Source organism: Thunnus maccoyii, chromosome 6 (assembly GCF_910596095.1).
Source record: "Thunnus maccoyii chromosome 6, fThuMac1.1, whole genome shotgun sequence".
Lineage (NCBI taxonomy): Eukaryota > Metazoa > Chordata > Actinopteri > Scombriformes > Scombridae > Thunnus > Thunnus maccoyii.
This window is the reverse complement of record NC_056538.1, coordinates 32,759,467-32,770,999: the sequence shown is the minus strand read 5'-3', so window position 1 is coordinate 32,770,999 and position 11,533 is coordinate 32,759,467. Positions and strand designations below refer to the sequence as shown.

Sequence of the window (11,533 nt, the reverse complement as noted above, 5' to 3'; positions counted from 1 at the left end):
CCTTTAAGAGTGAATCACAAAGCGTTTTAAAGCATCAAGTTTTAAAGCATCAGTCAGCTGCTACTGCAGCATTTTTTGAAAAATATAACACTAAACTTTTAAGTTAATAAGGATCCAATCAGCTCATCAACAAAAACAACAACGACACCAATAACATCAGAGTCAACAGAGGTCACAGTGCTTCATTTCCTTTGAATGACCGTGAATCTACATTTTCTATAAACTGTCGTCTTGTCTTTCCTGTGTTTTCAGCAGGTTGTAATGATGCAGATGTAGAAGAATGTTCATATTGTTAATGTTAACACAGAGGTTACCTTCTGTGTTGACTTAGTAGAGCTGCAACCTGATAAATGAACTAACTGCACACTGTCATTCTATTGACGGACACTAGATGGAGGCACTTCCACATAAAAACACAAGTACAGACACGTCCTCTGAAGTCCTGTCAGTGCTGGCTTGGATTTGTAGTTTAGATAAGGATCTAGGTTTAGTAATGGGTTATGCTTTCATCTTTTTTTATGGACTGTAAATGTTTAACATCAGTTGTAGTCCACACTGTGATGGACTACATATGTGTGCAGTTCTCCAGAGTGGAAACATTCAGTCATTGATCCTTTGTTTATGCAGATAAATACCATGATTATTATTGTCAGCATGAAGGCCTTGCAGCTGATTGCAGCCACATCAAACAGTTGAAAAATGCATGAATAGATTCATTTAGATGTTTAAAGCTGCACTAATCGATATTTTTATGTAGCTAAAATATACAATAAAGGTCAAAGATGCCACTCATAATGATGAACCAACTCTGCAGTTCTCTTCAGTGCTCTGCAGCAGCAGCAGCAGCAGTTTTTGGTGATAAAGCTCTGATAATATCTAATAATCTCATAATATTGTTATCATGTTTGTATTCACAGCTCATTCTGCAGCATCCAGGTGGCCAGAAGAATCAATTATTGCAGCTTTGTCTCTTATTCCACGTTTGTTAAAAGATTACTCCACAGATTTAGCACTGACAGACAGTTTCATATCATACATTCTTCTTTCTTGTCAAAACCTGATGCCTGAATTACCCACAATTCAACTGGAGATTGTGCTAGTAGAGGCTGTAACGTTGAAAGATATCTACTTGATTTGACTCATTTGGACGCTGAAGCTTCATATTAAACAGGTTTAATGTTCATTTAGGCTCCTGACTGTTGTTTTAAGACACACTTGAAAAACTGTGAACTCGTCCTTTGATGGAAGGACGAGGACTCTCTTCTCTTTAGATTAATAGTATCTCAGGAAAACTTTCCCCACCAGTACGAGTGTCAGAGTGTCGTATCTGTAAAAAGACAAAAACAGATCATCTGATATTCAGGCCTATACGGTATCAGCGGCGATGTAGTAGATGTATTAATAGTGTTATCAGTTTTATTAGTATTACTGTTGGTGTTTAATCAGTTGTAGTTCAGCTTCTCCCTTTGGACTTTGACCCAGTTTAATTTTCTTCCAAACACACACACACACACACACACACACACACACACACAGAGTTGAATTGGCAGGCTTAGAGTTTGCATTCCTCTCTGGTAACATTTACAGTTGACTTATCAGCGCTGTTCATCTAAATAAAGAGCTGTTGCAGTTGAAGTTCACAATTTGCTCTCCATTTGCTTGTTTCTTCTCTCTCTCTCTCTCTCACTGCATCATGAACAGTTTCAGTACTGAAGGTCAGGCTGGACCCGTCCTGTTCTTTTTTAGGTATTTTTCTGTTTCAGCTCAGTTCGCTGTATGTGTTCCAATCATTTGGAACAGATGATGTACTGTTGCCTTTTAGTTCTGGTCTGTTTTGTTTCCACTCTGATGTATCACAAACTAACAAATTGCAGTAAACATGAAGTCACATGGACTGGCAGGTAACTCACTGATTGGACAGTTCTGGTGACGTCATCCTGCATCAACATGGACCTACAGAAGAAATATCAATATTACCATCACTAGCCATGTCTTGCTGTTCTTACTGTGAATTTAATGTATTATCGGTCACCTTTCTATTCTTATATGACGTTATTTACCATTTTATGTTGGTAGTGTTGTTGTTATAATGTATTATTATTATTAGTTAACCACTGGGACTGGTGTGTCACATGAGCGCTCTCTGCTGGGCCCCTGCAGACTCGAGGGGTTGCACCCCAAACTCCTGATCTGTCAATTATTTCTTGATTAATCGATTAGTTGTTTGGTCTATAAAATGTCAGAAAATGTTCAAAAATGTGGATCAGTGTTTCCTAAAGTCCAACATGACGTCCTTAAATGTCTTGTTTTGTCCACAACACAAAGATATTCAGTTTACTGTCATAGAAACTAAAGAAACCAGAAAATATTCACATTAAAGAAGCTGGAATCAGAGAATTTGGAAAGTTTCTTCTTAACTCTTTTTAAGTGTGAAGTGCATTCACTACAACTTGTCGGGCCCATCACCTTTTAACATCAATTTAACATTTATGTTTTTAATGTTGTTGTTTCACTTTTAATTGTTATTATTGTAAATTGATTGCTGTATGTTGTCCTTTTAACTGTAAAGTGTGTTGGGACCATGCTGCATGGTGATTCTGCACTTTAAATAAAATTGAATTGAATTGAATTGAATTAAAAAATGACTCAAAACAATTAACCGATTATCAAAGTAGTTGGTGATTAATTTAATAGCTGACAACTAATTGATTAATCATTGCAGCTCTAAGCTCAGTTATAATATCATAGTAAGTTTGTTTTTGTAGGTAAAAGTATATTGTATGTACTCTGTATGTTGAGTCGAGCTCCGGAGTACCACAGCTAATGCTTTGGAGATGATATTGATTGGTTGTAATTTGTGTGATTAATTAATTTGTTGAGCATGCCCGGTTATCTGTGACTCTGCTAGCTTGATGTTAGCTTTGTAGCAGTTAGCTTAAATGGATCATATAATGCTTTTTTTTCAGTCATTTATATACTGTTATGTTGTTGGATGTTAAACAAGGTCAAAGTTTGAAGTGAACGTATGTAGAAATGCTGCCTACAAGTCAAAATTCATTCTGCTCTGAACGCTTCGTTTGTTACGTTTTTTTTCTAACTTGCAGACGAGCTGATGTCATCACGCATGCCCACAAACAACAAATGACTGAACTGGGAACACTGGTCATGAACTGAATCCATGTACCAAGAATTTTATTTCACTATATTGTGTCTCTTATTATGTAAATGCTTCCTTTTTTCTTTTATGAACCAGTCCTGTAACGCTGTGTTTTGTATGTTTTTTGGGGGAAAATGTAATAAAATGTGTTATTATGTAATGGTGCACTGTGACATTATTCATACTAAACCTTGAGTTTGTCAAATAAATTGACTTTCTCTGAAATAAACTATTGAGTTTGTATTTGTAATGAAGTATGGAAAGTTAAAAATATGTAAAAACGTGTTGATTTCAGTCAGCTAACGTGAACTCACTCCGTCTGTCTCTGTTTACTTCCTGTCACTCATCCATCATGGCGTCCGTCTGTTTGCTCCTTTCGATCTCGTTTCTTAGAATTCACACCCCTTTCAGGTTCTTTCAATTATGGCTTCTGCAGATCTGAAAATGAAAGTGCAGGCACGTCGGGTATGTGGTGGCGCGACAGGCGACATTGTGGGCGTCAACGCAGATGACAGATTAAGTTTTGACACAGATCTGCAGGAAAGACAAGAACAAACACAGAACAGAATAGTAAACAGAAAACAGTTCTGCTTCAGTTTCATCTTCTCCTTCTTCCTGTCCACACAGTCTCATATTAACTATGATATAACCAGGAATACTCTGATCAGGTTACAGCATACAATTATTCTGGATTTTAAAGAAAGTTTGTAAAAACTTCCAAGAAAATCTGAAATATTTATATTCATCTTTACAGCTGACACTTCTGAATGCTGCCTTTTTTATAAAAAAAAAAATGCTTTTGCAGACATTTAGTGTGATGTTTACATGTTATTCTTCTCTGTTTCAAACCCACAGTTACTCGTAATACCCTTCTCTTCATAGACGTGCAGATGCATTTACGTGCAAAACCATAATCACAGCCTAATATCACTTTGACATAAAACAAGATTTTAATGTTTATGTTATTTAAAAACTGTTACCTTTGCACTGCCCTCACTCTCACTTCTACCTCACTCTTTTTTCCTCTATAACTTCCATATTACATATATTTTGCACATATGTAAAAACTTGTGGGTACATAATAATGTACAGGTAAATGTATACTCCTTGTTGTAAATGAATCACAAAATATTTTGATAATCAATTCAATCATTTTGAGTTTTTTTTTTTTTTTTATGAGAGTACTGTTCGATTCAGGTTTCAAACCACACATTAACAAAGTTGTCCAGTCCTGCTTCCCCCAAATCAGAACCATTTCCAGACAATGCTCCACCATTCCTACCTTGAAAAAATCATCCACGCTTTAATTTTCTCTAGATTAGATTACTGCAACTCCTTCCTCTCCGGTATAACACAAAAAAATCCCTGTTCCACCTCAAACTAGTTCAGAAGGCAGCAGCTCGGCTTCTTACTGGTTTTAACAGACGACATCACATCACCCCGATTCTGGCTTCTCTCCATCGGCTCCCTGTTCGTTTTAGAATTGATTTTAAGATTTTTACTGATCACTTTTAAAGCACGTCTGGGTCTGAAGCTCCAAGCTACATAACAGATATGCTGACCCCGTACGAGCCAGCCCGCAGCCTTAGATCCTCAGGTTGGGCCCTTCTGGCTGTTCGAGGCTTAAATCTAAAGGTGACCGTGCTTTTTCCATCAGGACCCCTCGACTTTGGAACGACCCGCCTGAGGAGATAAGGCTGCAGAATCAGTAACTTCTTTTAAATCACCTCTTAAAACCCATTTTTACAGACCTGCTTTTATGTAATGTTGTCTTTAGATCATCTGTCTTTTAAACTTTTTATCATCTCTTTATTGTCTTTCTTTGCCTTCGGCCGCCATCTTTTTAAGGTCAGATCTGTTATTGTTTTCTGTCTCATGTCTTTGTATTGTACTGCTTTAGCTTTGTCTGTCAAAGCACTTTGTAAACTTTGTTTTTAAAAAGGTGTTATATAAATAAAGTTATTATTATTTCTAAATTCTCTGATTCCAGCTTCTTAAATGTGAATATTTTCTGGGGTCTTTAGTCCTCTATGACAGAAAACTGAATATCTTTGTGTTGTGGATAAAACAAGGATGTGATTTTGGGCTTTGGGAAACACTGATCCACATTTTTCACCATTTTCTGACATTTTATAGACCAAACAACTTATCAATTAATCTAGAAAATAACTGACAGATTAATCAATAATGAAACTAATCCTTAATTGCAGTTATCTCCGGTTCTCGGCTGTGATTAGACAGTTTTATCCGGTCATAACACGCAACATTACACATGGTAACAAAAGCTGGATCACTGTTTTATTTCATGGCAGCAGTTTGATAAAAATACACTCAGATACTTTGGACCCAGTTAGCAGTAAAACAGGAACACATGTTCTTATAAATAGTTGTATAATGTTCTTATCTTGAAAATAGATGCTGACAGTTCATGATGGTGCACATGTGCTGAAAAGGGATACCAGTAGCCTCCAGCGTTTGAAAGGAAGTAGTTTCCATGATTAAAAACTGGATCTGCTGTTGAACAGTCTCAGTCTCTGTGGAAACACCGAGCCCCGGATGTCAATATTACGTAACTGTGCAGATTATGTTCAGTGTCAATATTGAAAATTCTTGCTTTCTACAATATTTGCACACATGGCAACTGCAGTATTGTTACGGGATGTTAAATAAACTATGGTTAAGGTTGGGCGACTAAAACATTTGGCTAAAGTTAGAGAAAGATTGTGGTTACATTTCATAAAAAGGTGAATATCAATTGCAGAGAAAAAGATTAGAGATATGGGCCGAGATTCAAAGGTCTGAAACCAGGTTACCCCCAGATAAAAACTAGAGCCCCTCCCACTCTGATTGATTGACAGGTGATCAGTGTTGATGGATTTATGAATCGCAGCCGCAGCTCTGCTCTGCTGTTCAGCCTCGCTGAGCTTTTGTCCCGACTGCCACAACCAATGAAACCGAAAGCATGTCAGAGTGTGTGTGTGTGTGTGTGTGTGCATGCGGGAGAGGCTGTGTTGGCAGACATCCAGCAGGAAATGAATGAAGTTTTCCTGGCTGAGTGAACTTTGACCCCCTCCCAACTCCCTCCACCGCCTACTGGCTCTGACACAGAACAGAGCAGAGCAGAACAGAACAGAACAGGACAGGACGGAGGTGTGATATAATACAACATGATAAAAAACTGTAAGTAGACAGAGAAGACTGCAGAGAGTGCTACTAAAATATTAAAATACAGGTGACAGTAACAAGATGAATGGCTCAGGGTTCATTGATGGATATTAATGGACGCATAGAGAACAACAACCAATAGTAAAAAAAAATCAGACACTTAATTCCTCAAACTGAAATATTTCTGGTAAGGCAGCTAATTAAAGATTAGTCAGTCCAGTGTCAGAGCTTCTTAAAGGCAGTCTGACGTCATTTTGTTGACTTTCGGTCCTTTATGATGCACCAGACTCATCCTGAAACTGCTTTCTGTCAACAAAGCTTCAGACTAACTGGCCAGAGTTTTCAAACAACGAGGAAGACAGCTGAGTGTTGGCACACAGAACGACGAAGGCATGCTTGACGCACGCTTATGCTTATATACTTCTTCGGAGCAGAAGTATTAGCTCTACTGTTTGACACCAGTCCAAGTCCAGACTTGTCGCCAAGTATCTGCTCTTTGCTCGGGTGAGAGCAGGATTCAAGGACAGTTTAAAGACGCAATAGATCAGACAATGTATGGAGGGTTTTCTACTATAACTAGTAACTATTTATGAAACTAGTGGAGCTAGGTAAATAGGGATGACAGCGGACTACTGAGCGGGCCGTGGCATTAAGATGATGCTGCCTCACAAGACTGGCTCAAGCTGCAGAGTATCTGCTTTTTGCTGGGGTGAGACTGAACAGCTGAAACCAGGCAGACACTGCAGATTAGCCAGATTTTAATCCTGAGTTGGTCGCCTCGGACTAATTGTAGAATGGGGCTGAATTTCTATCAGACTGGTCGTCGTTTCACGTGCAGTTTTTGGTCACGACGTCATCACCTGAAACGATCAGCGATCTGGCTCTCAGATGATCAGCTGGATTTCTGGCCTGTCAAAAATTTTGGTCGGTATAAAGTTACCTGTGCGAGTACAGAAGTAAACAATAACAAACATGGCGCAGATCAGAGAGCGCCTTGCGTGGACAGAATCTATGGAGACCAGGTTCAGATGCAAGCGGAGGAGGCGAGGAGGAGACACATGGCATGCCATAATATGGCAAGAATGTACTGATGTCATACAGTGTTATATTTTATTTAACGCTACAAATGGTTTGTATATTCCAGCTGTGTGTCACGCCTCTTCTATACATCACGGGTGTCGAAAAACTTCCGCAAAGGATACACGTGTGTATCCTCGCTTATAGCTCCTCCAGCAAGCCTCCTCTCTCCTCGCTCCTCTCTCTTCGAGATGCATTTTAGGAAATGAGACATCCTTAAACATGATGCGCTGAGATTGATTTCCAGGTCACAGGCAGGAGGACGGAGAAGAGAGGAGATAAGGAGGCACAAAATAGAGAACTGAGAAGAAGCCCTGGCTCTGAGGTGGTTTCTGTACAAATTAAAATGGCTAAAATTAAAACTGCCTTCCTCTTTTTGTTGACAACAATGTGTTTTTGTTTGTTGACAAAGAATGTGGCTTCTTGTTTCAGTAGAACTTTATTGGATTATTTTAGTCAATGAACAAACTCGGGCGGTCCCCCTGTGAGAGGCAGAAATGTGCCGCAAGACATCTAGTCTGCTGGAAATCCATATGAAGAAGAAGAAGAAGAAGAAGAGGAAGAAAAACTGTTTGAGGGTTCTGCTCAATCAAATGTTCAGCCTGAGCTCACAGTGATCAGAGGTCGTAGGATTGAAACATGTAGTGTGAATTAACACAACATACACGATTAATAAAATACGCAGTCTCTGGGCTTTTTAAAGAAGGTGAAGCTTATGATATGTTGAACTCAGCATGAAAATCATCACTCATTTTTAAACAGAACCATCACTTAATATCAAAAATCTGTCCTTAGACTGATAAGAATGCACTAAACTATAAGCAGTGAAATATGTGACTTTACAGAAAAAGCTTTTATGCTACTTTTATGTATCGTACACCTACAGAATGTCTCTCAGTTGAACGCAGCTCGGCTCGGTGGACGGCAGCGTGGGTCTGTTGGATGATCCGACGCTTTGGTCCAGACTGAAATATCTCAACATGTCACATCCTGCCTGGACTTTCTGTTTGCTCTCTGGACTCTTTGTGTTCGTTGGGGTTTCCTGTGTTACACCTCTGTTTGGGTGGTTGGTTTAGAGGACTGCCTTTGCTGATTAGCTTAGGGTGTTGTCATCATGGTTATTCTTGGACGATTGTATTGAGAGTTTGTGTTTTCTCTAGGTTTTGGTTTTCATTTTGCTTTGCGTTACCCCTCCCTGACCCGGTTTTTTTTCTCTCCACACCTGCCCTGTGTTAGCCTCGTCGGCCCTGCCCTGATCCCTGTGTTCCCCCTGTTTCATCACCTCACTCCCCTCCCCTGAGTTCTCCACCCAGCTCCCCACCTGCACCTCAACTCCTCGTTAGTTTTTAATTCCCGGTTTTCTGTTCAGTCTTTGTTGGATCGTTTGTTCTCTTTAGATGTCTGCCCGAACTTCCTGTTCCGTCAGCTTTTGTTTTTGCTGCTCGCTCCAAATAAAGAGTTTTCTTCAGACCTGCTTCGCCTTCGGTCTCTGCGTTTGGGTCCATTCCTGCTACTCATCGTGACACAACAACTATTGGATGGATTGTCATTTCATGCAGACATTTATGTTCCCCTCAGGATGAATTGTAATAACTTTAGTGATCCTCCTTTGGTGACTTTTTCATCAAGAACCACCATCAGGTTAGAATTTGTCCAGTTCTTTGGTTTATGACCAAAACTAATGACATTCCTGTCAGCTTCAGTTGCTAATTAGCAAATGTTAGCATGCTAACATGTTAAACTAATATGTTGACCATGATAAATACCATGAGAAGAGCCTCACAGAGCAGCTGTACACTTTTAACCTTGTCAACTGTCATCTATGTGGCCTCATTATTCAAGCATGTCCCCTAACCAGAAATCTGTCAAGTAAGTAGGCGTTTGAGTACTAGCAAATACCCAAAGTGTGAATGTTGGGACTTTCCCTTTGGCTCAGGTTAGGTTTAATCCCCAGATATTCAGGTTAGAGAGCTCTGTGATGAACACCCTCTCAGGTTTAATAAGTGTTACACAGGACTGGTTGTACTGGTCAGCTCCCAGTGTGACTGTGCTGAACAGACCAACCTCCTGTCTGCGGACAAAAAGGCTGAAAATGTGTCTCGTTAAAACCAATTTTTTTTGTGAAAATATGTGAGGAATGCCGTTATATAACTGTGCCATTGTTTCTAGAGACAAATGAGAGGTGACGCTTTGCAGTCCAGCCTCCAACAGGAGAGAGAGACGGAGTGAAGGAGGAACATCCCACTGTGTCTAGACAGGCTGGTAATGAGACAGAAAATTCCTGCCCAACAGAGGAGAGAAGAAGCTGAGAGACCAGCAACTGGATGAATGATATGATATAAAACCTATTAACCTGCAATGTCATATCTGAGATCACAAGGAAGACTGAGAGAAGCGAGAAGTTACCTTGAAGCTGTTTGTTTCTTTGCCAAAGATGGCAATTCTGGCTGGTCAGGACTTTCCAACACTTTGGACCAAAGCAAAACTCAACAACTAGTGGTCAGAATGTAAAATACATTTGGTAGATATAAATGGTCTCTATATGATGAACCCTTATTACATCCTGAACTTTCCTCTGCTGCCACAGTCAAGCCAAACTTTGCATCTGTACACAAGAAGTCAGTAACTTTCATAAATAGACTCGTTATCAGTCCATCTACAATTTTGTCATCCTGTTTGTCGTTGTTATCATGTATTTCCAGTCTGTCCCTCCTCTGTTAACAGGGTGTTGCTGTAAAAGAGCAAATATGCTCAGCCAACGTACCCTGCATAGATAAATAAATAAAATAAATATCTGGTGCATATTTCAATGCAATTGATCCAATAGTTCTCAAGATATTCCACTAAAAAACAAAACATCTCAACCTCTGCACAAAACTTCATGGAAATCCATCAAATAGTTGGTGAGATATTTCAGTTTGGACCAAACAACAGCCAACAGACTGCTGGTTTCACACAAAATCTAGAACTTGTGTTGTTAAATCTTAGCTTCTTCTACTTATTCATATGTACTTTAAAGGACGGGTTCACAGTTTTCAGGAGCCCAAATGAGCATTAAAGCTGTTTTTCTTGCTGTAATCATTCCTTCTGTTCATACTGACCATTAGAAGATCCCTTCATAATGCACTTACAATAGAAGTGATGGGGGACAAAATTAGTCATCAGACTAATCTGAAAGAGTCTACAAACACAGACTGACTTTAAAGGTGTGTCTGGCTGCAGCTTGATAAATGAGGGCTGTATCTTAGTGACGTTACCAGTTGAAGGACGTCATTTGTCTGATAGGAGCAGTAACAATATCAAGTGAGCCGACCTGAGCTGAACCACGTCTTAGGGATTTCCACAGCAGCCCAGTTTGTTTCTAAATCTCCAGCTGCACAGGAAACCGTGTTGAGTTGAGTGATTTAGTGTGTACGCCACCTGATAATAGTGAAGTTTGTGACTCACCAACAGCTACGCCCATTCGCTTTCAGTATTATGATAGTGACAGGTATTCCCCGTGTCACCTGTAGACACACAAACAAACAAACACACATACCTGTTCATTGTGCAACTGGTGGAGCATTTCTGGTAAAAGCCTTCAAGGTGCCACGTTTTCACAGTCAAGGACATAGGTTCAATTTCAGAAGTAGAAATGTGCCAAGAAAGTAAAATATTCCCCCACGCTGTCTACGTTATGTTTATTAATAATGCAAAGACCTTTATCACGTATCAAACCCACGATATGAAACACAATCACAGGTTCCTCTTTCTCTTCTTGTTGATAAAAATCACTTATTTTTCATTGTCTGATAGGTATTTCTATTCATTTTCTATTGATCGTGAGACACATTTAAGGGGTTTGATCAATTATTTATAGTAGTCATACTTGCGATATTATCACAATATTTCACTAAGTTTAATGTTACTTGATTATGATAGCTGTCCCATGAGCTCAATTTAGCTAAAGTAGCTAAGCCGACTATTTTGGTAGTCTGTTTGAGTCATTTTGTCCTCATTTTTGGATTCCAGCTTCTCAAATGTGAAAATGTGAATAAGTCCTCTATTACAGTAAACTGGATATCTTTGAATTTGAAGACATCCTCTTGGGCTTTGTTTCCAGAGAATGAAAGACAACACTCCGCGCTCCTTATT

At 39.3% G+C, this 11,533-nt stretch overlaps 2 long non-coding RNA genes across 2 annotated transcripts; one reads left to right on the top strand and one right to left on the bottom strand.

Annotated features, from left to right (window-relative positions):
* Positions 1–1,184: 1,184 nt before the first annotated feature.
* On the bottom strand, positions 1,185–8,558 carry LOC121898292. Its single transcript, XR_006096407.1, has 4 exons — positions 8,284–8,558; positions 3,472–3,691; positions 1,911–1,953; positions 1,185–1,327 (listed from the first exon to the last, which is right to left on the bottom strand). It is a non-coding gene; the product is annotated as an uncharacterized LOC121898292 (long non-coding RNA).
* A 150-nt stretch (positions 8,559–8,708) lies between these two features.
* LOC121898291 lies at positions 8,709–10,203 on the top strand. The gene is made up of 2 exons (XR_006096406.1): positions 8,709–9,040; positions 9,569–10,203. It is a non-coding gene; the product is annotated as an uncharacterized LOC121898291 (long non-coding RNA).
* Positions 10,204–11,533: the final 1,330 nt, after the last annotated feature.